A 22,509-nucleotide genomic window follows, 5' to 3' on the forward strand; every position below is an offset into this window, starting at 1 on the left:
GATTCCCTGGCGAGTTTTACAAAACATATAAAGTGGAAGTACTCCCCCCTATGCTAGAGATGCTCAATGAGTCTTTTGAGAAGGGTCGGCTACCGAAATTGCTCAGAGAAGCACTAATTGTGCCGCTCCCTAAGCCCAACAAGCCAGGGCATAGCTGCGCCTCCTATAGGCGGTTGTCAATGTTGAACCAGGATAGCAAGATCTTGACGGTGGTCCTGGCCAATAGGCTGCAAAGGGTTATTAGCAAACTGATACACCCGGATCAGACAGGTTATGTCCCCAACAGAAATATAACCCACAACCACAGGCGACTCCACCGGGTGATTGAAGAGGGAAACAGGAGCGATGGGGAAATGGCGGTGGTGTCCCTAGATGCAGTCAAAGCTTTTGATTCAGTGAGGTGTCCATGGTTGCTGGCGGCCCTGGAAGAATACAGGATGGGGCCGGGTTATGTTAGGTGGGCAAAATTACTATACAGTGAACCACTGGCCAGAGTACGCACAGGATCAGTGATATCTGAGAGGTGTCAACTCAGTAGAGGCACCAGACAAGGGTGCCCCTGGTCCCCGATGTTATACATTCTAGCCCTGGAGCCCCTGGCAGTGTACCTCAGACAACAATATGACATGGTCGGTATTGAGGCAGGGGGAGAGAAACACCTAATATCCTTGTATGCTGACGATTTACTACTGTATTTGAAATATCCGGAAGAAAATCTTCAGTATATTCTAGAGGTTATGGAAAAGTATGCAGAACTGTCCGGCATAGCGGTAAACCCCCAGAAATCGAGCATGTTCCCATTGGGGAGCTACATAGGAGCCCCTCAGGAACGGTTGCCAGTGTTGTCCGTACCTTGGGCGGCTGATTCCTTCCACTACCTCGGAATAGATGTGTATCATACGGTGGAGGGGGAACACTTGCATAATACCGAGGTGGCTGTGAAAAAAATCCGAACAAATATGAAGTTTTGGGAGAAGCTGCCGCTGGCGATGATGGGACGGGGGGCGATGCTCAAAATGGTGGTCCTGCCCAGGCTGTTACATCTCTTCAGTAATATACCATACTTGATACCCAAAAAGTTTTTTGTAAAACTGAACAGCATGTGCAGGGACTTCCTATGGCACGGCACTCGCAATAGAGTGGCGCTATGGAAGCTACAGAACTTCCATGATAGAGGGGGCATTAAGCTGCCGAATTTTGAGGCCTATTATGTAGCTAGTCAGTTGCAATATGTAACCAAATGGCTCTCTGATGAAGAAACTCCTGAATCTAGGCTGTTTGGGTAGGACTGCACCCCGTTTTACCTAAAGGAGATTATCTGGGTGCCTAGACTCGAAATGAAAGAACGCCTGGGTATGCTGTTGCTTGGGTGGAAGATGTGGCACAGAGTATGCCAACTGATGGAGAACCCGTGCCCGTGTTCCCCACAGGTGCCACTAGTCGCCTTAGCTGGGGGAGACAACCAACTCAGGATGATAATCAGGACCTATTGGGAATCGGTTGGGCTGGTCACATTGGGAGATGTATGGCAAGAAGGGATTATTAAAGATTTCGAAGAACTGGGAGAAGAGACAGGTTTGCATGGAGGCCAATATGTCACGTATCTCAGGCTAGTGCAGACTATTCGCAAAACCTGGCGAGAGACTGTACTGGCGGAGGAGCCAGATGTCCCAATGGGAACAATATATGACATATCAGAAGGAGGGCACGAGATCTCTAGACTGTATGAGATGGTGATGACCCGGGTGGGGAAGGATTTGACTCATTTGAGGCTGGACTGGGAAGCGGAGGTGGGGGCACAGATGACCGATGGAATGTGGGAACGTGCTATAGGATACCACAAGAAGGTGTCCAGAAATACCAGATTGCAGCAGATACAGTTATACATAACGCATAGAGCCTATATGACCCCGAAGAGAATATCTAAGTTTGCAAACGCAGGAAGACAAGCATGCCCAAAATGCAATGAAGAAGATGCTGATATGATACACATGTTCTGGTCTTGCCCAGTGATTGAAGCTTTTTGGGGGGAAGTGGCACAGAAACTAGCGGATAAAGGGGTCACGCTCAACATAGATACGGCCTGGGCCTGCCTGTTGGGAGGGTTTCCCAGACCACGGAATACTAAACATCTTGGGAAACTGAGGGACCTGGCATATGTGCTTGCTAAAAGAAGGATTGCCATGGGCTGGAAGCAGTGCCACAAGCCACGGGTTGAGGTATGGTGGCGGGACTTGCAAAAATGGGCGGAGGCTCAAACGGTGGTGTGGCAGGAGGCATGTAGCAAGTGCGGGGAAGAAGAAGTGGGTAACCTGATGGCTTGGAGAATGTTAATAACAGGACTGTTTGGCACAGTAGTGGATTCTGCAGCTTCGGAAGGAAGCGATACCCAGCCACACGCAGCGGATACAGAACGAGAAACGCAAATAAGCTCTTGAGGGGCGGGGGGATTTAGGGAGCAGTAATGTGCGTTAATTGATGTTCACGAGTCTGATGTAAATAATGCTGCAAGTTTGGTTGGTAGTGTTTAGTTGTTTTCAAAATAAAATAAAATAAAAAATAAAAAAAATACTGCAGTCAAGCATGTATTAGAGAACCCTGTCTCCAAGAAGAGCTCCTTGTTTCTGACAGGGTAAGCTAGGCAAGGCGCTTGTGAGAGGCTTCTTTTGTGTTGTCTTACTGCCTCGGCTTGTTCTGGACCCCATTCCCACTTAACCCCCCCCCCCTTCAAAAGATGAATCAGGGGTCTGGTGATCTCTGTGTAGCCCTCAATTAACTTTCTGCTGTAATTAGTCAGTCCAAGGAGGCTCCTTAATTCCCGCAGAGTTGTGGGGTCTTTTAGTTTCTGAAGGGCTTCCACTTTCTTTTCCTGGGGTCAGAGACCCTGAAGAGTAATCTCATGCCCCAAGAAATTAACACGGGTTCTACACCACTGTGCTTTCTGAAAGGAAAGTTTTGCTCCGGCGGCCCTCAACTGTGTCAGAACATAACGGATCTCCGCTATGTGTTCCTCCACAGTTGAGCTTTTGATGAGGACATCATCTACATAAACCAGGTTACCCCTTTCACCCAGGTCGAGCATGGCCTTATGTTGAAAAATGTTGAACTCATTGCCGGAGTTGAGGTATCCGAAGGGAGTCTGGGTCCATGTGTACTGCTGGCCCCGAAAGGTAAAAGCCAGCTTGTATTGGTCCTCCCTACTGTCAGGTACAGTCCAGTATCCATTGGTCAGGTCTATTGCAGTGAATACCTGTGATCCCTGGATCTGGGCCAGCCCTTGGTCAATGTAGGGAAGAGGCCATCGGAAGTATGGACCCATTTGTTGAGCTCCCTAAGGTCGGCGCAGAGTCTCCACTGGCCGTTTGGCTTCAATATCCCCAGCACCGGATTATTGAAGGTGCTGTGGACTGGACGGATTATCTCACGGGACTCAAGGTTCTTAATTATTTCAGTAAGAGACTCCATTGATGCGAGAGGCAAGCGATATTGCTTCACAAACACTGGAGTAATACCCGGGTCGGTGGGAATTGTTGTTGTGTGGATGTTGGTGCGACCACAATCATATGAGTCCACCGCAAAGAGATCTTGAAAATCCAAGAAAACCTGTTTCAACTTCTGCTTCTGCTCCAGAGTCTCACAGGCATCAGCCAGGTTGACTCTCTCTTCATCCATCTGCCTGAAGCCTGGAAAGACTTCTGGTTTCGCTATCTCAGCAGCCTCCTCCAGTTGGGTGGAGAAGTCCCTGGTCAAAGTGCTGATTTGGACTGGTGGCTTCAGGTGGGAAAGGCAGCCCTCATGGACCTGGAAAATAACCTCATCCCTCCTGAAGTCACAAGTCACATCTTCCTTACCATAAGGGCAGGAAGTGTACACCAGGAAGTTCCCCCCATGCCGGGTAAAGATCCTGTCTGGTGTTGTGTTGTCATCACTGTCACTGTAAAAACAGTCCTTGGGGATCGGTCCTAACAGTTCATTTCCTAAATCAATGGAAAAATGTCAGTCATCAACCGCCATTCCAATAATGGTGCCTGCGGCTAGAGTGATACTCTTTAAGTCGCTGTTATCCACCTCTATTGGAATGGTGTCATGTTCTATATTGACTAATGGTGTTGGGTTTACCCCCAACCCTTGCTGTTGGAGAGAAGCATTTAGATGCATATAAGCATCGGGGTTTTTCAATTTCTGTCCTCTTTTAACTTTCACTTCCAGGGAGAATTGTCGGGTCCTTTCTGGGATGGTGACTTCCTCTCCAATCTGAATTTCAACTGCATAAGGCAGCAGTTGAGCTGACCTAAATGCTTTCTCTGGGTCATCAAAGCCCATGGGATTATTCGCTAATCGGGACCAAGCTTTGAGGTTTATTAGGTCCAAACTAATGGCAAAGCGATTGAGAATGTCACTGCCTAAGTAAAAGGCGGCAGTGACGTCTCGCACAACCCAACAATTATGGACTTTGCTCTTGTTGCCTATGGAGATTTTGAGCATACACCTGCTTGGCAGGAGATGTTTGGAATTGGGTGCTTCCAGATCCATTTCCCATTTGTCTATGAGTCTAAATGTGGGAATGGCTGGATCTTTTGGGAGTTGGCAGAACATGACTTCGCTGATGAAGCTCTTACTGTTGTTCACACACACTTGGGCGAGAACAGAGTCCTTCCCTTCATTTAACTGAATTGGGATGAACAACTGCTCTCCAATTTGCTGAACATCAGCCAGGCTCTGAGCGGATTTCTCATCTTTCTGGACTATAGGAGTGGGAATGTCTGATTGTGGATTGGTAAAGAATTTCAGAGTGTTTCCTTCCAGTGTAGATTACCACCTTAAACTGGAAGGAAGGTTGATTTTCAGAAATAGAGAGGACCCCCCATCACCAGTCTGTTGTCCTACTGGTATTACTGTCACGTCTGGAATTTGGTTGTTCTGGAAGTGAAATTCTACTTGGTCAGATTTTTGTTCAACCATGTGGCATGTGCTGTTTAAACTAACATGGTTGACACTCTGTTTCAATTGTATTGGTCGGCTAGTCTGGGTCCAGAGGACCTTGTTTACACTATTAGGGGTGACAACCTTCTCAGGAGGTCTTTCCCTAGTAAACAAGAGGTGCCCTCTGGAGTCACTACTATGACCGGGGGCTTCACCTTCTGTCGCCCAATTTTAATGTCCAAATCTGCAGTCCCCTCGACGGGAATTTCCTTCCCGTCAAAGTTTTGAAGTTGTCCAGGAAGAGAGGTGAGAGGAATTTGGTATTCCTCCCCCCTTCCTGAATTTAGTTAATCAAAGGCCTTTTTGGACAGAAGGGTAGCTTGGGATCCAGTGTCCACCAGTGCCAAAATTGAACCCTGCCCCTGTACTTGAACCGGGGCATAGTATCTTCCCTCCTTCTCCGCAAGGGGGCACAGATAATGCACATTTTTGGACAACTGGTGGGCTAATTTTCTGGTTTTGGACATGGAGAGAGAAGAGATTTGGGCAGAATTCTGTGGGGAGTCTTGGGAATCTGAAAGAAAAAGTTGGCAACTGGAGATAGGAGAAGTTCTGAGTTCCCCTGGTTCCGGTTCTGGGCCGCCCCCCTTTTTGGAGGCAGTCACCAGGATGGGTTTGAACCAGGGGATTTTGATGTTGTTGGTTCTGGGATTGGATGATGGGCGGCGCTAGCTCAGTCCCCACATCTAACCAGTATGGATGTGAATCACTTGGGACCCAATTTTCTTTGGGAGGAGTTCCTCCATCTCTGAAGGAGAAGATCCTTTTCCCAGGATCCTCTGAGGATCCCTCTCCTTAAAATTGGAAGACCTGTACCTCCTCCTCAAAGTGGGTCTGTTTGGGTCCTTTGTTTTTCCTACCCCCACTCTGCTCCTTGGGTGGCAGACTTTCAGGGGCAGGATATTTTGTTTCCGGTTCCTGGATTTCCAGGGGCTGTTTACAAGTGGGGAAGGAAGCTTCCTCCAAGGCTTTATACCCCCCTTCCCCTTGTGCCTCATCCCTGGGAACTGGTGAGTTATCGGGGTGCTGCCCCTGTCATTGTTCTGGAGCACCAGGTCCAGAGTTTGGGGCATTCTGTGCCGGCATGCTCATCTGAGGGTTCTGCTGAGCCCTCAGCATGCGACCCAGATCCTGTGCCATGTTTTGGACCTGGCGCTCTAACTGTGAAACCCGCTCAGGCTGATACAGGGTTCTGTTTTCTCCCCTGGGCTGATCCCGGGAAGGGTAACTATCCCTTTTCTGGTAGTTCCCCGGGTTGGGAAGATTTGGGTACCCCTCCACCCTTGGCCTCCCCTCTCCCGGAGTAGGTTGTCTGGGCTCAGGAAAGTGGGGAAAGAAGGATGGATGATTTTGGGGTTGGAAGTTCTGTGGGTACCTGGGGAAAAAGTTTTGCCCAGGATTTGGGGAATTTCTGCCCTCCTGGGTGAAGTTAGGAGGGAGGTTACCTGGGTTAGGTGCTTGGTTGGATCCCCCCCCCTTGGGCTGGAGGAGTCCACACATAACCCAGGATGGGTCGGTTCCCTTGTAGCGGGGACTAACATAGTCAGGGGAGTGAGGGACCCCATTTGTGGGACTACCTACTTGGCTCCCTGTCTGTGACTGGCCTGAGGGCCTTCTGGGCTTGGAATTATTCTGTGCAGGCAGGTTTTTAGGCCCCCCATTCTGCAAATCTAAAATGGGGGCAAACTTTACCTCTGACACCTTAGCAGCGGCAGGGGTGCTGGTCATTTTGGGGCTTTTCTGAGCATTATTTTTATTTTCTATGGGCTTCTGCACCTCATAGATTTGGGTGGCCTGTTCAATGACCCAGTCCAGTGACCTTTTCTCATGAAAATCTCTCACTAGCTGGGTCAGGATGTATTTGGGTATGGCATGGAAAAACATATTAACAAATTCTTTACTGTCTGTGCGCACCCTTTTGGTAGTCTGCGCAAAGGCACGCTTCAACTCCTGCACAAATTCTTGTGGGGCCTGATCCTCCCCACATTGTAAATTGTAGGCTGCCTTGCGAGCCTCTTGAGGATTTCTGTGAACAGAAAAATGCTTTAGGATGGCCACCCTATATGTGGACCATCTTGAATGATTTTGGTCCTCCAGCCCCGCAAAGAAACTGGAGTATTCTGGGGAGAATGTCCATTTTACGTACTGAATGCAGCTGCTGCTGTATTTCAAATGGAAAGTCACCATCATTTGCTCAAAGAGCTCTAAGTGTTCCCACACAGAATACTTGGCGTTCTTGTGATAAGGCGTGATGACACTCCTTATTGCCTTAATCTGTTTTAAGGGGTCCTTAAGCAAGGCCCTTTTTGCCTTATTGGCCTTCTTGGTTCGGGTAACCCTGGTCCATTCATCCTCTGACTCAGAGGCACTGCTCCCAGAGGTGCCCGTCTGATCTTCCAGGTTTTCCCGGATTCTACGAGCCTAGGAATGGCTGGCAGAATGTGGGGACCTAGTCTCCTGTGTCCTGGGACACTCAGAGGAGTCTTCTGATTCCTCCTTGCTCCCAGGATTTCATGGGTACCCCCCCCCACTGTCCTATCTGGGCAGAGGTTTTCAGGATGCCTTTAGTGGGCCTACTCTCCTGGGGTTCCCCACTAAATTGCACTGTACTTGGGTGCCCATACCCGGATGCCCGCCAATCCATTCCTGGGAGGTAGTGGCCTATGAGCCCCATACTTATGACAGGATAGTAATCTGCTATCCCCGTGGCCCTGGGCTCATGTGTGCCACGGGACATGGGGTTGGCAGAGTCCAGGGACTGGGAGAGATGAAGGCCTTTGGTACTAGGGCTCCTGAGGTTATGCTCAGGTGTTTCCCTTTCCCAGCGAACCTCATCTCTATCAGCCCCTGCTCCCTGTTGCCATGCAAGAGCCTGGGCTTTCAGTTCCTCAATCAAGGCCTTACTAGACTCTATCAGTCTCTCTTGCATGGCTACCTGTCGCTGGAGCTTATCAATGTGCTGACAGAGAGCCTCATTTTCTCTCTGTGCCTCCTGGTTTGTCTTGGAGTACTGGGCCAGTCTTTGCTGCAGGAGGGTTACCTCCTGAGTCCCGTCCCTACTGGCCTGTTCCTTTCTTTCCAGAGCATATTCCACCCTCCTGGTGTGCTCTAACAAGTTTTGATGCTCTTTTTGGAGGTCACCCAGTCCCTGGAGGGCCAGGTGATTTTCTTCCAGCTTCCCTTTTAAGTTACAGACTTCCTGGCCTAAGGTATCCCTTTCCTGAGCAAGAGCCTGCCTCTGCGCCACCAGGTCGTCCCCCTGTCTTTGAAGGGCACCAGCTTTCTGGCGCTCTTCCTCAAATTCTGCCTGGGTGTCCAGGTCTTTCAGAAATAATGTATTGCTTTCTGCCTTCTCTCTATCTAGGTGGCATTGCAGGTTAACTACCTGCTCTGAGCATGCCCTATTGAAATCCAGTTGTTGCTCCAGCTTTTTCTGGCTCTGCAGTAGGGAGTCCAAACCTTCTTGATACTCCTTCTGCAAGGCCAGAATTCTGGTATCCTGGTCTGCCTTTTCCTGTTGCAGGATACACATATCCACTTTGATTTTAACTAGATACTGCCTACTTTTGTTTTCTGACTCCTGGCTCCTCTGCAGCCTCTGCTCAGAAGATTCTAGATCAGAGTGGGCCTTCTCTAATGCCATCAGTTGCCTACTTGCCAGATCTTGGCCTTCAACACATTTGTCCTGTATGGCTCCCATAGACAAATATAGGTATGTCGCTACCCTGGCAATCTTATTGTGCTCATCCTTGGCCTTAGGTGCCATACATAGTTCACTCAGGGCCACATGTAAGGGACCCTGATCTCTCCAGACATCTAACCCAGATACAGTGATCTGTTGTGTGATTGCCTGCAACCACACATTCTGGTCCTGCTCAGTCCATTCACCTCTCACAAATATCTTATGTAAAAGGTGCTCTCTAGCTATCTTGATGTCTACCAATGTCACCATTCTAGAAATTGATTTCCTTCCTGACTTACAGAAGTTTTTGTTTTTATTTTGCAAAACAGACCGTTTCCTGAGAGTGTTCCTTTTTGAGGGGTGCTTTTACAGTGTAACACAGTGTGGTAGCCCAACAGGATTTATGTATCCTATTAGTTAGCACACTGTATTAAGCTGCACAAGTGGTAGACCTAATCCAGAAATCCCAGACGAGCCCCCAATTTGTAAGTGACTTCAATCCAGCACTCCAACTAAGTCAATGCCTATTATGGGATGCCCAATGGAAGCCCTTATTCATATATTTCTATGTCAAAGTTCTTTAAATCTGGATGATGAACCCTTATATAACGCCCCTCTCTTTGAATCTACCCGACCTCACTGAGCAGAGAAGTAGGTTTGTTTTGCAAATTAAAAGGTTTATTGGAAGAATTGAACAATATATGTATCACACATTTATGAATAGGAATAATATCTGAATAGCACACTTATGAATATGAACAGTGATCAGAAATGGGTAATATTACAATATCAACAATCTCTTTAATCAGTTAGGAGTAGGAATAGGAGAATAAGGTAGCAGAGAATACTTTGTATGGGTTCAAGGAAATGCAAGACAGGAAAAATGCAACACAGAAACAAAACTAGATATGATTTCCACAAAAGACAATAGGATCACTCTTTCCCCTGTGACTACTCACTCCCCCCACTATTATGCAATATGAAGAGGTAGTGTTTTGTACAAACTTAGCCTTTAGTGTTTTGTACAAACTTAGCCACTATTCGACAAAAATGCTTTGGAAATTTCTTCGAAGACCAAAATGCACATATTAATAAGAACTTATGGCATTGTATCTTTTCAGCAACTGCCCTAAGGACCAAAATAGCAATTGTGCGATTTTTGGATGAAATATTCAGTGTACACCCTTAGTTAGCGTGATTGTGAGGCACTAAATTTTGAAATTTTAACTTAGTGAATGAACAAACTGTAAATCTTTCATGAATTGTAGTGTTTTGATACTGTGATACTTTTTGATATTTGAAAGGTTGATTTTATTAACCATATAAATTAATAAAAAATAAAAAAAAGAGGTAGAAATGAGGGCCCACAGGTTTCAGGAATATTAATCAACAATGCAGTGCAATCGCAGTTCCCCCACCAAGCTTAGAGAGAATAGGTATGATTTAAAACAGGCAAAAATGCTTTTGAATGTGATTGGCAATGAAAGGGAAAAATGTTAAAAATGACTTTAATTCGCTAAATGAGATTCAGGAAAAGTGAGAGTTACTTTGGATTGGTTCAGGTCAACACTAGCAATGATTCATGAATGATTATCAGATTGAAAACAAATTTCAGCAGCTGAACACAAGAGACAGCTATTTTGACATGTGGAATGTTTTGGGTTTGTTAGAAAGCTCAAGAGCTTAGCTTCAAAATGGCAGTAAAATTTCGGCTCTAGGACGTGCGGTTCAAAAGTTACATAGGTTTTTGTGAAGGTAGATTTTTCAGAAATAAAGTAAAGATTTCAAAATGACAGATTGCGCTTTACAGATTAGGAATCAATATGGACTTATACTAAGGGCTATGAAACTACAAAATACCCAACGGGACAACCACCAGAAACAGGGCGCCTTCCGCTCTGATTGTTGTGCATCAAGACACTTGAAAAAATAGCAGCGCATAGATGATTATTGCTACAATTTATCAAGAATTTTGTGGAGGAGAGGAGAATTTAGGATAGACAAAAGAGGTTCTATAATGCAGTTCTGGGCAGATTGAAATGGATGGAATGGGATTACTTAAACTAAGAGATTGGTTATGTACAGTTCTAGACTGCATACTCACTCCTATGGCTTTGGAATGGAGTGGGCCCCGTCAAAGATCTGGTCAAGGGTTTGGCTAGGATTCTCTCGCCACGGGACAGGTCTCAGTTCTGCTCTCAGCACTGCACTGCGGTCTGCGCGGTGTCTTGGACTAGATCTGATGGGTTCTGGATACAGCTCTGCTTTCTGTGTCTGGATATAGGTTCTAACACATGGTTCTTGGCTAGAATAGCAAAACAGCACAGCCAGGCTGTTGAATGGTTTGGTTAGGCCCCGTGGAAGTTTAGGGGTTAGAATCAGGTTGCAAATGATTCTGAAGGCCTGCTGAGAAAAGTTCAGCTTTTGGGTTAGACCTCTCGGCTTCAAGGTTCTAGAGTTTGGTTCTAGAGTCTCTATCTTGATATTGTCTGGATCTGGTCTGGATCTTCTTGCAAGGTGCTTCGCCAAGAAATCAGTTAAGTAGTGGAAAAGTGCGTGTCCTATCTGTCCTCAGCAGTCCCTATTTATGTATTTCCAAAGTGGGTGGGGAGGCTGATTCTACAATGCCCAACCCTCTAAGGATCTGATAGGTTAAAGGATTCCCTGTCCCCTGATTGGAGAAAGGATCATGTCATCCTGTGTCATGTTTATGGCTTAGGAAAAAAAACTCCCCATTGTCTCTGTACAGCATATCTTATTTTTCATAAAACACATTTTTACAATATACACAACTTGTTAATACTACATAAATTACATGACAGATTTCCTAAGGTACATTTCTGTTTAACTCTCATCTTCCTAAGAGCTTTGGTTCAGAAATGACAACTTTTTCGCGCTTTTGGTGGGTTTCTCAATATTAGTTCTGCACCAATTTTTAGACATGCATTCACACCCCACCTGGGCACATTTCTGTAATTTTCCGGTTCCTGGCATAAACACAGTAGCTACAATATGAATAATTCCGGGGTTTGGTCTCAGAACATCGCACAAAGTCCAGCTTAGTCTTAAACTGTGAGCACATTTTTTCATTTTTTAACAATCTCAATGTTTCACATTTTTGTCAGTTCGGAACAATATTTTATAAGCATTTTTCTAAAACATACATTTGCTGTGCTTTCTGAATCCACACAATGGTTTGTCTCCGCCTCCAAGGTCTGGGCTTACTCAGAGGTCACATGTCTCTCCTTCCTGCCAGCAGTTTGTTGTCAGTCTGTTGAATTAGCATTTTCTATTCAGCCCAAGGACTCCATTGTCTTTACTCAGAGCAACAGGCCAGGGTGCCCATGCTAGTTTCTTTTCACAATAGCCTGTCAATCTCTTAGCCAATGGCAGATGGGAAGTCTCCTTTGTCCAGGGACAAGGTGTGGAATTCGTTTGAACACAATGTGGGAAACTTTAACTCTTAACCCAATGTCTATAAATTGTCTTTTCTTATAATATAACTCACATTTTTAACACATACATTAAACAATTTCTTGCTTCAAGCCTTTTCAGAATATAGTTTTAAATTGTATTCACCTCAGGTTTCTGATAGCAAGTCTTTCTTTGGCATAGTTTGAGTTCCATTTTCAACTTTACCCAAAAGGGTTTGAAAACGCCGGCTTCTGGTAGAGGTGAGTAACGGTATTACACTCATTTTTGACAGATTTCTTCCAGCAAGCAATCCTCAAAAGTATACTTTGCTCAGATATAGATACACTTCTGTGGACCTTATATTTATGTAGATTCTAGAAGGAGAATGATGTTGACCACCCAACAAGGAGGTTGGATCTTTTTGGGTGGTTTGTGAGCTATGATTTGTGCAAATTTTACACCAAATAAAAACAAATTTTTGAAACAGCCTTGTTTCTTTTGCAATGATTTTGCTCTGTAAGCAGCCAAATGATGGGTTTTGGCAGTGGTCTCCTGTGCTACCACTGACATAGGCAAAAGTAGATGGTGGCCTATTTTTCAGGTTTTCACTGCGCACTTTCTGGTGATTTCTGGCGAGCAGCATGCTTTCCGGCAGCCATTATGATGTTTCTGCTGCCAGCAATACACAGTGATGTTGCAGGGCTTGGATTAGTGGGTTAATACATCCCACATGTTGACCTGACACCCATAGGACCCTTCCCATTTCCTCCACCCCACCTTAAATTCCTTCCCCATTATTTCGGTTTCCTGGGCAAACAGCACATTAAGTCTGGAGAGTTTGAATTCTCTCATCAACCTGGAGTGCTTCCACAGAGAATTCAAACCTTTAGCATTGAGGGACCCAAACCTTATCCCATCAACTGACACCATAACCCCACAAGCAGTGTTTTCTCTCAACCTTTGTCTGGTGAACTGTTAACCCAGTGTTTCTGCAGAAGGACGAACACTCTACTGAAAGTGTGTAGTTACATTGATGTTTCTGTCTTGATTTTGGTGCGTTGAGATGAACATTTCCCCCTATCCGATGTGTATGCCCCCCTTCCCAACCCACCCCCTTAATGAGAGGAGCCTCAATTGATGCCTCGCTTTTGATGAGACACCCTTAAGTAGTAAGTGCCACACTACAGAGGCCCCTTACCAAAGCTGATAAATCGCTGAACAACCCTTTGCTGAAATGGTTGAGACAAACCACTCCCATGAACTAAAACCTCATAAACCAAACACATGAAATCTACTTCGAATCTGAGCAGGGGAGTCATTTTTGCAAACCCATCCATCCGGACTCTAACTGCCCTTCCTCGCTTAAACAGATTGACACTCTCCAATCGGGTCCGGTGCCTACCTCTTTGGCCAACTGGCATATGTCAGTGGATGAGTGCACACCAGAATTTCCTTGACAGTCCGGACGACATGGGTCCTCACTGGGTGTTAAAGCACCTACGTGGCGAGGAGGCTGCTGCATCATCTGTGTGGCCTCTAATCTTTCCAGTTCCGCTCTGGCTCATGCCCTGTGTGCTTGACCTCAGACTTTCTAAGACTCCTTGAGCTTCTTCCTCTGATGTGACACAGTACACTTCTCCACGATATTCAAAGTTTAACGAAAAAGGGAACCCCCATCATTAACGCACATCCTGTTCTTGCAGCCAGGTTGTATGCGGGCAGCAGCCCCTTCGCTTAAAGAGCGTGGTTGCTGAGAGGTCTTGAAAGATTTTGATGCTAGATCCTTCGAATTCAATGGGTTCTTTCTCTCTTGCCCTTTGTTTGATGTCCTTCTTTTGCTTGAAATAGTGGCACTTCGCTAGAATCGATCTCGGACCGTTAGCCGGGCCACGCGCCCTATGGATTTGATCAAACTCATAGTCAACCGGCGTTGCTGGGTCAAACAGCCAAGCGATTAATGCCTTCACTCACTTCTCCTGGGAGGAAGAGCACTCACCAGGTTTCTCACTAAGACCCATTATGCGTAGGTTTAATCGTTGTTCCCTGTTTTTCAGGTCAACCCATCTTCAGCACTGACTCTCTTTCCTTCTGCTCTAATTCCTGGAACCGGGCCTCGATGTTCATGACTGTTATGTCTCCTGTTAGCTGGTTGTTTTCAAGGGTTTCTACGCGGCCCTCGACTTTCACCATTTTGGACTGCAGATCAGTGACTTTCATGGTCAAGGTAGACTTAATGGATCTGACCTCTCCTAGCAAAAGTCTGATGTCTGCCTTGGTGTGCTGTCATTATCTGCACCTGGGATGTCGGACTGGTCTTCTGCATTTTCTGCCTCCATGATTGGTGATGTATGCCGGAGGCTCTGGACTCTGAGCTTGGTATAAGGGTCCAGGCTGCAGCTGGTTGCAGCCTCCTTTGTACTCCTGCCAGAGAGTGGGCTTGTGCTGTATTTACTATGTTGTTAGTCAGCTCGCTGAATGACCACTGCCACCTGACGTGCTTGTTATACCTATTTCTATGTCGTCGCCTATTTTGTAGCTGTTAACAAGTGCCTCACAACACTCGGCCACCACCCAGAGGTACTAGCAGGGAGGTAGTGAGGTGTTAAAAGGTCTGTTCGTATGGCTGCCTTACTCCAATGGGGGCTCCTTCTTATGCAAAGCCACTGGGTGCGTTACTATTTGCCTCTGCTTTGCAGGATTGGCCGTGCTCTTGTGCGGCTATGGTTTAACCACTGAATGTTTTAGTCCATTTATGCTGACTTTGATACTTTTCACTTGTCGGCAGCCTTAATTACTGCGTCATAGTGCTGTATAAGGAGGGGGCCTTTCTGGCACACACCGACAGCGCTGCAAATTTGTCCGGGGACCAACCCAAATTTCGGGTGCCATCAGTTTATTTATGAGGCAAAGGGAAAAGCCTTGCTGGCATACAGCGTCAGAGGTTGGAGCTCGCTGGTCTCCCTTAGGTCTTTAGATTTCCCTCTCTGTCCCCCCTCCTTAACTCGTGTGGTGCGGTGGGCACCCCGGGGCTCCTGAAGACTGCTCTGGTGTCAGCAGCGTTCTCTGAACTCTCACTTGTGCCATAGAGTCAGAGTCCCGTCTCCTATGCTGCCGCAGCATTCGCCATGATGTTTCTAATAGCGTGCCCAAATGCAGTCCAGACAATGTTTAGGGGGACCGAGGGTTCTGTTGCTGCTCTGCTTTGGCCCTTTCCTGCTGACAGGAGTCGTGTTGTGGATTCTGGGTTCAGGTCACTGCAAAACTCTCATTCAGTGGCTTCTCCCACCATTGTTCCTTCCTCCGTGAGGCAGTTGATGGCTTATGCTGCATTACGTCTGCACCCCCTGGTGGTCTCATGAATTGTAGTTTTGACGTGATTGTAATGATGATTTTAATGTGTTTGTATTGGCGATGGTATTGGGTGTAATGACAGTATTTTCTCATCTTACTATGTTTGATATTTCAGAGTAATGATACTTTCTAATTTACAATCAACCACAAACCAAACCAATCCAATACATTGTTTTAGGGATTTTTTTTTATATATATCATTATCTTGGACTAATTGCCATTAACCAAAAGATTATTATTCACTGCATATTGACTAAAGGCTACCAGATTTCTTTGCACCCCAATTAGAGTTTAAAAATACATTTAAACAGATAATCTGCAAGCCAATGCAAGGTCATTGTGTCCATTTGTATTATGAAACAATTCACAGATCCCATAATTTAACGATGTCTGCTATGTATCAATTAAAAGGTATCAGGGCAAGGATGCATGTGTCACAAACCAATATATGTATTAATGGCTCTTGATAGTGAACTTTCTCAATTTAGTCTAACCATAACTTGTGTTTTCTCGTATAGGAATCTAATAAGGCTCAGCAGGACATCAGAAATGCCCCAGTTGTTTAGTTTTGACTAGAGTCTCTCTCTGTTGACTCTGTCAAATGCATTGGACATATCAATGCTAGCTTCTCCTTGGCTATCTTGTACAGAAGCCTGCAAATTAGCTAAGATAGAGTATCTATCTTCTTGCTGAACCCTATTTAGAATTTAGTGAGAAGATTTAACTTCTCCACCCAGAATTCTAATTCTTTCAATAAGAGAGATGCTAGGACCTTGCTCGAGGAATCCGTTATGGCAATGGGACCATAATTGACGGGGTTTTTTCTGTCACCTTTTTTATAAAGAGGTATAACATAGGACAAGTGCCAAGAAGGGGGAAGTCAATCTCTCCTAATAATATCCACAAAGAGTTTTTCAAAAATCTGTGACCATAGAACAGCGTTAAATGTGATGGTTATAGGGGCCAGTTGCTCAGTTCCCAGCACTTTAGATGCTTTTATTTTGGCAACCAGCGCCCTGATGCCTGAGGGCTTGCGTGCGCATTATACAAATGCATTAAATAAATAAATCACTTCTGAGATGTCAGTCAAGGGGAAACCACCTTTCCTTCATTTTAATTTAGTTCTTTTAAAGTTTCAAGTCGATTCCCCTTCTTCAATTGGTGCATGTGTTTCTTACAATAGGAAGCCCATACTGATTTCTCAATTGCGTGAGTAGGACAGGTATCTTTGAACAAACTATTCATGATTCCCCAAAAAGAAGATGCATATTTCCTTTTCAGGAAATAGAGCATCATCTGTCAGCCATGGAGAGAGCAGTTTTCATTTATTTACTGAAATTCCGATATTCTTGAGAAATGCTTGCCTCAGTGCCCTGCATCCCCCAGTTCCCCCACCGCACTTGTAATAAAACCTTGATTGCTTGTTTCTCAGCACTTCACCAGTCTCTACCGATTGGGTGCACTTGGTCCCCTGCCAATCCCTTGCCCTTCCCGCATGTGCCCAATCTGTATACAGCCCTGCCTGAAGATCGCTCTGTCTGTCTTCACCCCTTGATGTGCACTTGAAAAGAAAACGCAGAATCGCCGTCATGCCTATTTGCTGTATCTAAACTGTTAAATGTATCATATTCACTTACTCTGCCTGTGCAGACCATTATCGTCTCAGAAATTCAAGGGCTCTGAGCAACTGTTGTTTTTCCCCGGGTTCCCTCCCCCCTGAGTGCTTTGAAACACTTGCCTTTGTATAGGCGCTATATAAATAAACATTATCATTTTCTTAAAAAGCAAGTGGGTGGTGCCATCAAGTAAATATTCCCTCCTCACTTGCCTAATAAGGTTTCTTTCCCTTTCTTTAGCTTTGACTATCTTTTGTATACATGAGTTTGATAGTTAATATTCGTACAAACTCCATTTCCCATTATTTTAGCCACATAGTGGTACATTATATCACGGAATAGATCGGATTTAAACATATGTACGCAATTATGAAGGTTATCAAAAATTGTACAATTCAGCTATAGTGATTGTAAATGTCTTAATTAATGCATGGTTCCCCCTTATGAAAGTCCTGTGCTGAGTAATGAATGCAAACATAGGTTGTTGAGACAGAACTGGAAATGAGCATTCAATCTTAAAATTGATTTTAGCATGGTCAACCAAACCATTAAAATGTATTTTGAGGGGACAGCATCTTATGAGCAAATTAATCGAGACAAAACATGGCCAATCCATGAACAAACTTTTCCATTAAATTGTCTTAGTGGGCAGTGGTATATTCTCTGATAATAATAACCCTACCCCCCGCCCTCTCAAGATTCCATAAAATGGACCCAAGATTCACCTCTGGACTTGGTTCTAGGTTCCAATAATAGTCTTTTTTTAGCTGTATCAATAAAATACTCAATTGTCTGCACGGGATACGTTAAAATCTCCCACTATCATTATATTATTTTCGTGGACATTTCCAAGCCATGTAGTTAAAATCTCATCAAGTTCATTAAATAGAGTAGACGTGTTAGTGTTTGCGTGATTCAAACATATACTCACCAATACGATTTCAAGGGGAGACTTTTTTCCCTTTTGAATGTAGGCTAACAGCCAAGAGAGTATCACTCACTGTGTCAAATAAAACTCGTGTGAGATCTAATTTTAAATCTACAGCTGTCATCAGACCTCCAGACGTCGTCCTCTAATACCTTTGTTTGCCTCCCTACTAAAGGTTCTGTACCCATCAATACATACAGATTCAGTTACAATGAACATATCGGTATTTAAAAAAGAGATTCTTCATTAATGAAGTTCAGAATGTTCTTGAAGCTACAACTATTCCATGATAAAATATTTACAGATTTAGAGTTAGAGACGATGTGCAGTTCCAGTACACTTTTAGTTTTTGGAGAGAACAGATGATAGCCATGTCCAATCTTCCTGGTCCCCCAAATATGCGATACCCGTCAGAGATCATCACAGTTCTGGTATTCACTGTAGTAAAGTCTCTTTTAATTTGTAACAGGAACTGTTTTTAGTTCATTTAGGCAACAATGCCCATTTTATTGATAAAAAAATTCTGTATTTGTGTTGAATTTAAAAATTAAACATGTCAAATACCATAAATCTCAGATTATCTATTGGTTCCCATACCAGCGTGCCACAATTCTGAAATTAAAATGGACTACTATTCTGTCTCCTCCCACTTCAGGTATTTCAACTAAATCAATATCTCTTGAGAGAATAAGTCGAAGTGCTGGGATCATTGAAAACATTTACAGTTTTCTTGATCAATTTAATAAAGTACTGTCATTTACTTGTCTAATAGTTTCAAAATTAATCATTTTGTCAATAAAAGTGTTCATAGCACACATTAAGGACAGAGGGGACCTATGTTCGTGTGTAGCTTCTTGTTCCTTATCGATTGTGAGTAGGAAATCACCCTCTTCATTATTTGGCCAATTATTTGTATTCCCATTGTTTTTGTATTCCTCCTATAGAACGTTCTTTGTTGAATCAATCATCTTGTTTTATATGTTCTGAAGACAAAGAACTCCCTTTTCTAGATCTTTGTGCATTGAGTACTAGAAATTTAGTGATTTTTGGATGAATTCCTCTCAGATGTATTCCCTTTTTTCTTCATCTTAGTTCTTTTACTGTTAGAACATATCTGGTCTTTATACATCCGGGGTTCAGAGATCAAGTCTATGATTTTTACTAGTGGAGTAGGTTGAGAGTTCAAATCAATAGACTGATAAACCAAGGAAATGTTTCTTCAGTTTTTATTATGTCAGACCAATCTGCAGTTTACTGCTGTAAATTTTGTCCAAAAGCCAGCACCTTTTACTTAATTATATTTGCAATATATTAATTGTATTGGTTATTACACTTTTTTAAAATATTATTACGTTTTTTTTTTATCACAGGGTCTACACGAGGACTGTGAACAGGCGCAGACTTGTTTGTATTGTAACCCGTGGTGATGCAAATCATAGGTCGTACAAGAGACACTTCATAAAAAAGAGTTTATCCTTCAGTCAGCAATTTGCTACTAGAAATCCGTTATATGTTAATGTGTCCAACTACTCATCTTGGGCTATAATGCCTCTGTTCTGTAATATTTGGTATCCCATACCGATCCGGTATCCCCTAGTCTTCGGCTGTCTTCGGCTCATCGCTGATTGGCTGTATTACCCCTGAGCAGTGGCCACTCTTCCGAGCTGTCACAGACATAGGCAGCAGAGCACTGCGCAGCACGTTGCTGTAATAGATAAAAACACTGTTCATTCTGAGAGAAAGATTTGCATTAAAACGCGAGGCTGCCTCTGAGGAAGCCGCTGATGTAAAGCTTTCTCCCAGAATAATAAACAGTCATTAATCTATACCCACAACGGAGCGTAGCTCGGCATTGCATAAACTTTAACTTGTCATTAAAATACGAGACTTCGACTGAAGCCATTACCGACTCGTTACAGTTCATGAAATGTCGAGCTGCGCTTTGTGATAATAACAAGACAGTTACATCTCACCGATATGATTTTGTCATGAAGATGTATATTACTGCAAGTACATGGTTTTTTGTATGATCTTTGTAAAAGTTGATGTATGTACCCCCTACGGACCCCTCTATGCAGTGTCAAGCAAAATAAAATAAAGGTTTAAAAAAAAAAAAGACAGTTACATCTTATGAAAAGCCTCCCTATATTATCCTGTAAGTGGAGTATTCAGCATTGCAAGATGTGGTGAGGGGGACAGCCACGGTGAAACGCCTGCTACTCTCCCCTCAAATGCAGTGCACGCAATTCCAGGTTGTCTCATTCGCACCCACAAACCGCCCACCCCTGCCCCAATCTATTTTTTTGGTAACATTACTAGTGGCATCTCACATTTTAACACAACAAAAATGAAAAAGGGTAGAATCATTACAGATGCAGGGAACTCATCTATTAGGGCCCTGTCCAGGCGCTGTGGGGCAAAATACATACACATCAACTCATTTGCATATGGATTGCACCAACAGAAATTACTTCACAGAAAGCAAATCGCAAGGAGCATCAACAGTCTTTGATACTTGGAGGTGCCATGCAACTGACTTTAGAATAAGTTGTCATAAGTAAGCCAAGTGGCAAATAATTTTCTGGTGCAAAATACCTAAATTGCATTGTTATATATGGAGCAAGTCAGGCTTTTAAAAAAAAATAACAGCATGATATATTAAAGCTTTGAAGTGAATCACTTACAGTGCTGCAGATAAGACACAGTCTGATTACATGGTCTGCCCAGGATCACACACTTTGGTTAAATGGTGAAACTGGGATGTGGTCAATTTAAGCAACTGAGCACTTCTTCACAGTTTTAGTTCATATAGATTTTTATTAATGTTTCCCTTTGCATTTCATCTGCTTAAATAATACTTTATCTATGTAACTGGAGGGTCAGCTCATGAACAAGTGGAAGGTCTTAAGAGCTAATGATACTTGAAACGAAAGGGATGGCGTCCTGCCACTTACTTTTAGTCTCTTGACCTAAACATTTTGGTCAAGGCTAAGTTATTCAGCATGCTTAGTATGGCAAAAGCTATTTCATTAAGCTAACTGTCATACATATACAAAAAAAACGAGCTTTGGAGCCCTTCAAAGGTGCACTGTAGCTTTTTATTTAGCCATTGTCAGTGAATGCAGGGGGAATTTTTTTCCCGCATTTAAGTCTAACATGAAACTAATTCATTTTCTGGTGTACATAAGGATCAAATTACAGTCATCTTATTAAACAAATGCAACAAAGAAAAGATAGCAAATGCTTAAGGGAAATTAACAAACAAGGCAAATGAATGCACAATCGATGATTTGCCTAGATGTGCAATGGATGCAGCGAAACATGGTGTATTATTTAAACACAAGGCAAACACCTATGTGGGATGTGTGGAGTCCAGACCATGTGTCAGAGAAAAGACTTTCTTTCTTTCTGAGACTGGGTAGATTTGTTACTGGCTCCTAAAGGAAAGGGACCTAGTCGTTGGTCAACGACTAAAAACGGATCGAGTTGAGAAGCGGGAATGGGGGAATAAAGCCCTCAAAATGATGTAGTCCTGTGACGTTTCGGCGGAAAGCCTTCTTCATTTGCCTTGACTTGGTCTCCCCTATATGGAAAACAAAGGAAAGAAAAGAAAAAGAGGGAAATGGGCTCAGAAAATATTGTAGAGCTCGTCTAGGAGGTTAAAATCTGATGCTAGTTATACTGGCATGCAATAAAATCTAATTGAGACCATGTGAGTGAACAATATGTCATTGTCCACTGGCTTGCTGGCACTTGGTTACTGACCTGGACAGTAATCAGAAAGTGGTGTTTTCTTCCAGTTGGTGGTACCAGGGGACTGGGAAAAATGAGTGGCGGACCTCTTCAAGCAGTAGGAGGGGATTTCTGCCGCTAGGTAACTGGTGTGCTGGATGCACTTGGGTATTGGGAAAAATATAAAAAAAACACAGAAAGCATATATGTATGAGTAAATAAATGATAGTCACTAATGTGTAGTGGAATGCTTGACTAAAACAGTTGACATACAAGTACCTGTTGGCACAGTCTTGCAGCCGTTTGGAGATTCTTGGCTGTGTTCAGTTGTCCGAGGACCTTATGAATGATGCTTGTAAAAGGCAATCAGGCGGTGGTCCACATATTGGTGGGGCTCCCAGGATTATGGGGTCTGAATTTTGCCGCGCCTTAATGTGGCTGCAGGACCCTGGAAATGAGAAACCAGGGTACAGTTTATCAAAAAGACGCTCTAAAGAGATTCAGAAAAATCTGATGCTATGAGACTTCTGAAAGCAAGGGGCGGAAGGCACCTGCCCGTGTTGGGTTGGATCGTGCCGTCGTGAGAAGACAGGAGTTTAGGACACGGGTAGCTTCCGTGGCGGGGGCGGTAAACCCCCGGCTCCTTCGTGGCAAGGCCTGCAGGGCGCTCTTACCTATGTGTCCGAAAAGTGAGTCGATCGCTTTCTTGGGCTGTGGAGGTCGGCTGCGAGAGCCGGCGTCGGAACAGAGACAGTCAGAGCTGTGTCGCAAGTACGCTCAGCGCAGGCGCAGGTAAGAAGTGT

The 22,509-nt window shown here is 44.2% G+C and overlaps 1 long non-coding RNA gene across 1 annotated transcript; it reads right to left on the reverse strand.

The window, feature by feature from the left end:
- Positions 1–21,468: 21,468 nt before the first annotated feature.
- LOC138452681 (uncharacterized) lies at positions 21,469–22,034 on the reverse strand. Its single transcript, XR_011260310.1, has 3 exons — positions 21,986–22,034; positions 21,740–21,869; positions 21,469–21,557 (listed from the first exon to the last, which is right to left on the reverse strand). It is a non-coding gene; the product is annotated as an uncharacterized lncRNA (long non-coding RNA).
- Between the last annotated feature and the right edge of the window lie 475 nt (positions 22,035–22,509).

The sequence above is a fragment of the Ambystoma mexicanum genome, chromosome 4p (assembly GCF_040938575.1).
Source record: "Ambystoma mexicanum isolate Mex_15411 chromosome 4p, UKY_AmexF1_1, whole genome shotgun sequence".
Taxonomy (NCBI): Eukaryota; Metazoa; Chordata; class Amphibia; order Caudata; family Ambystomatidae; genus Ambystoma; species Ambystoma mexicanum.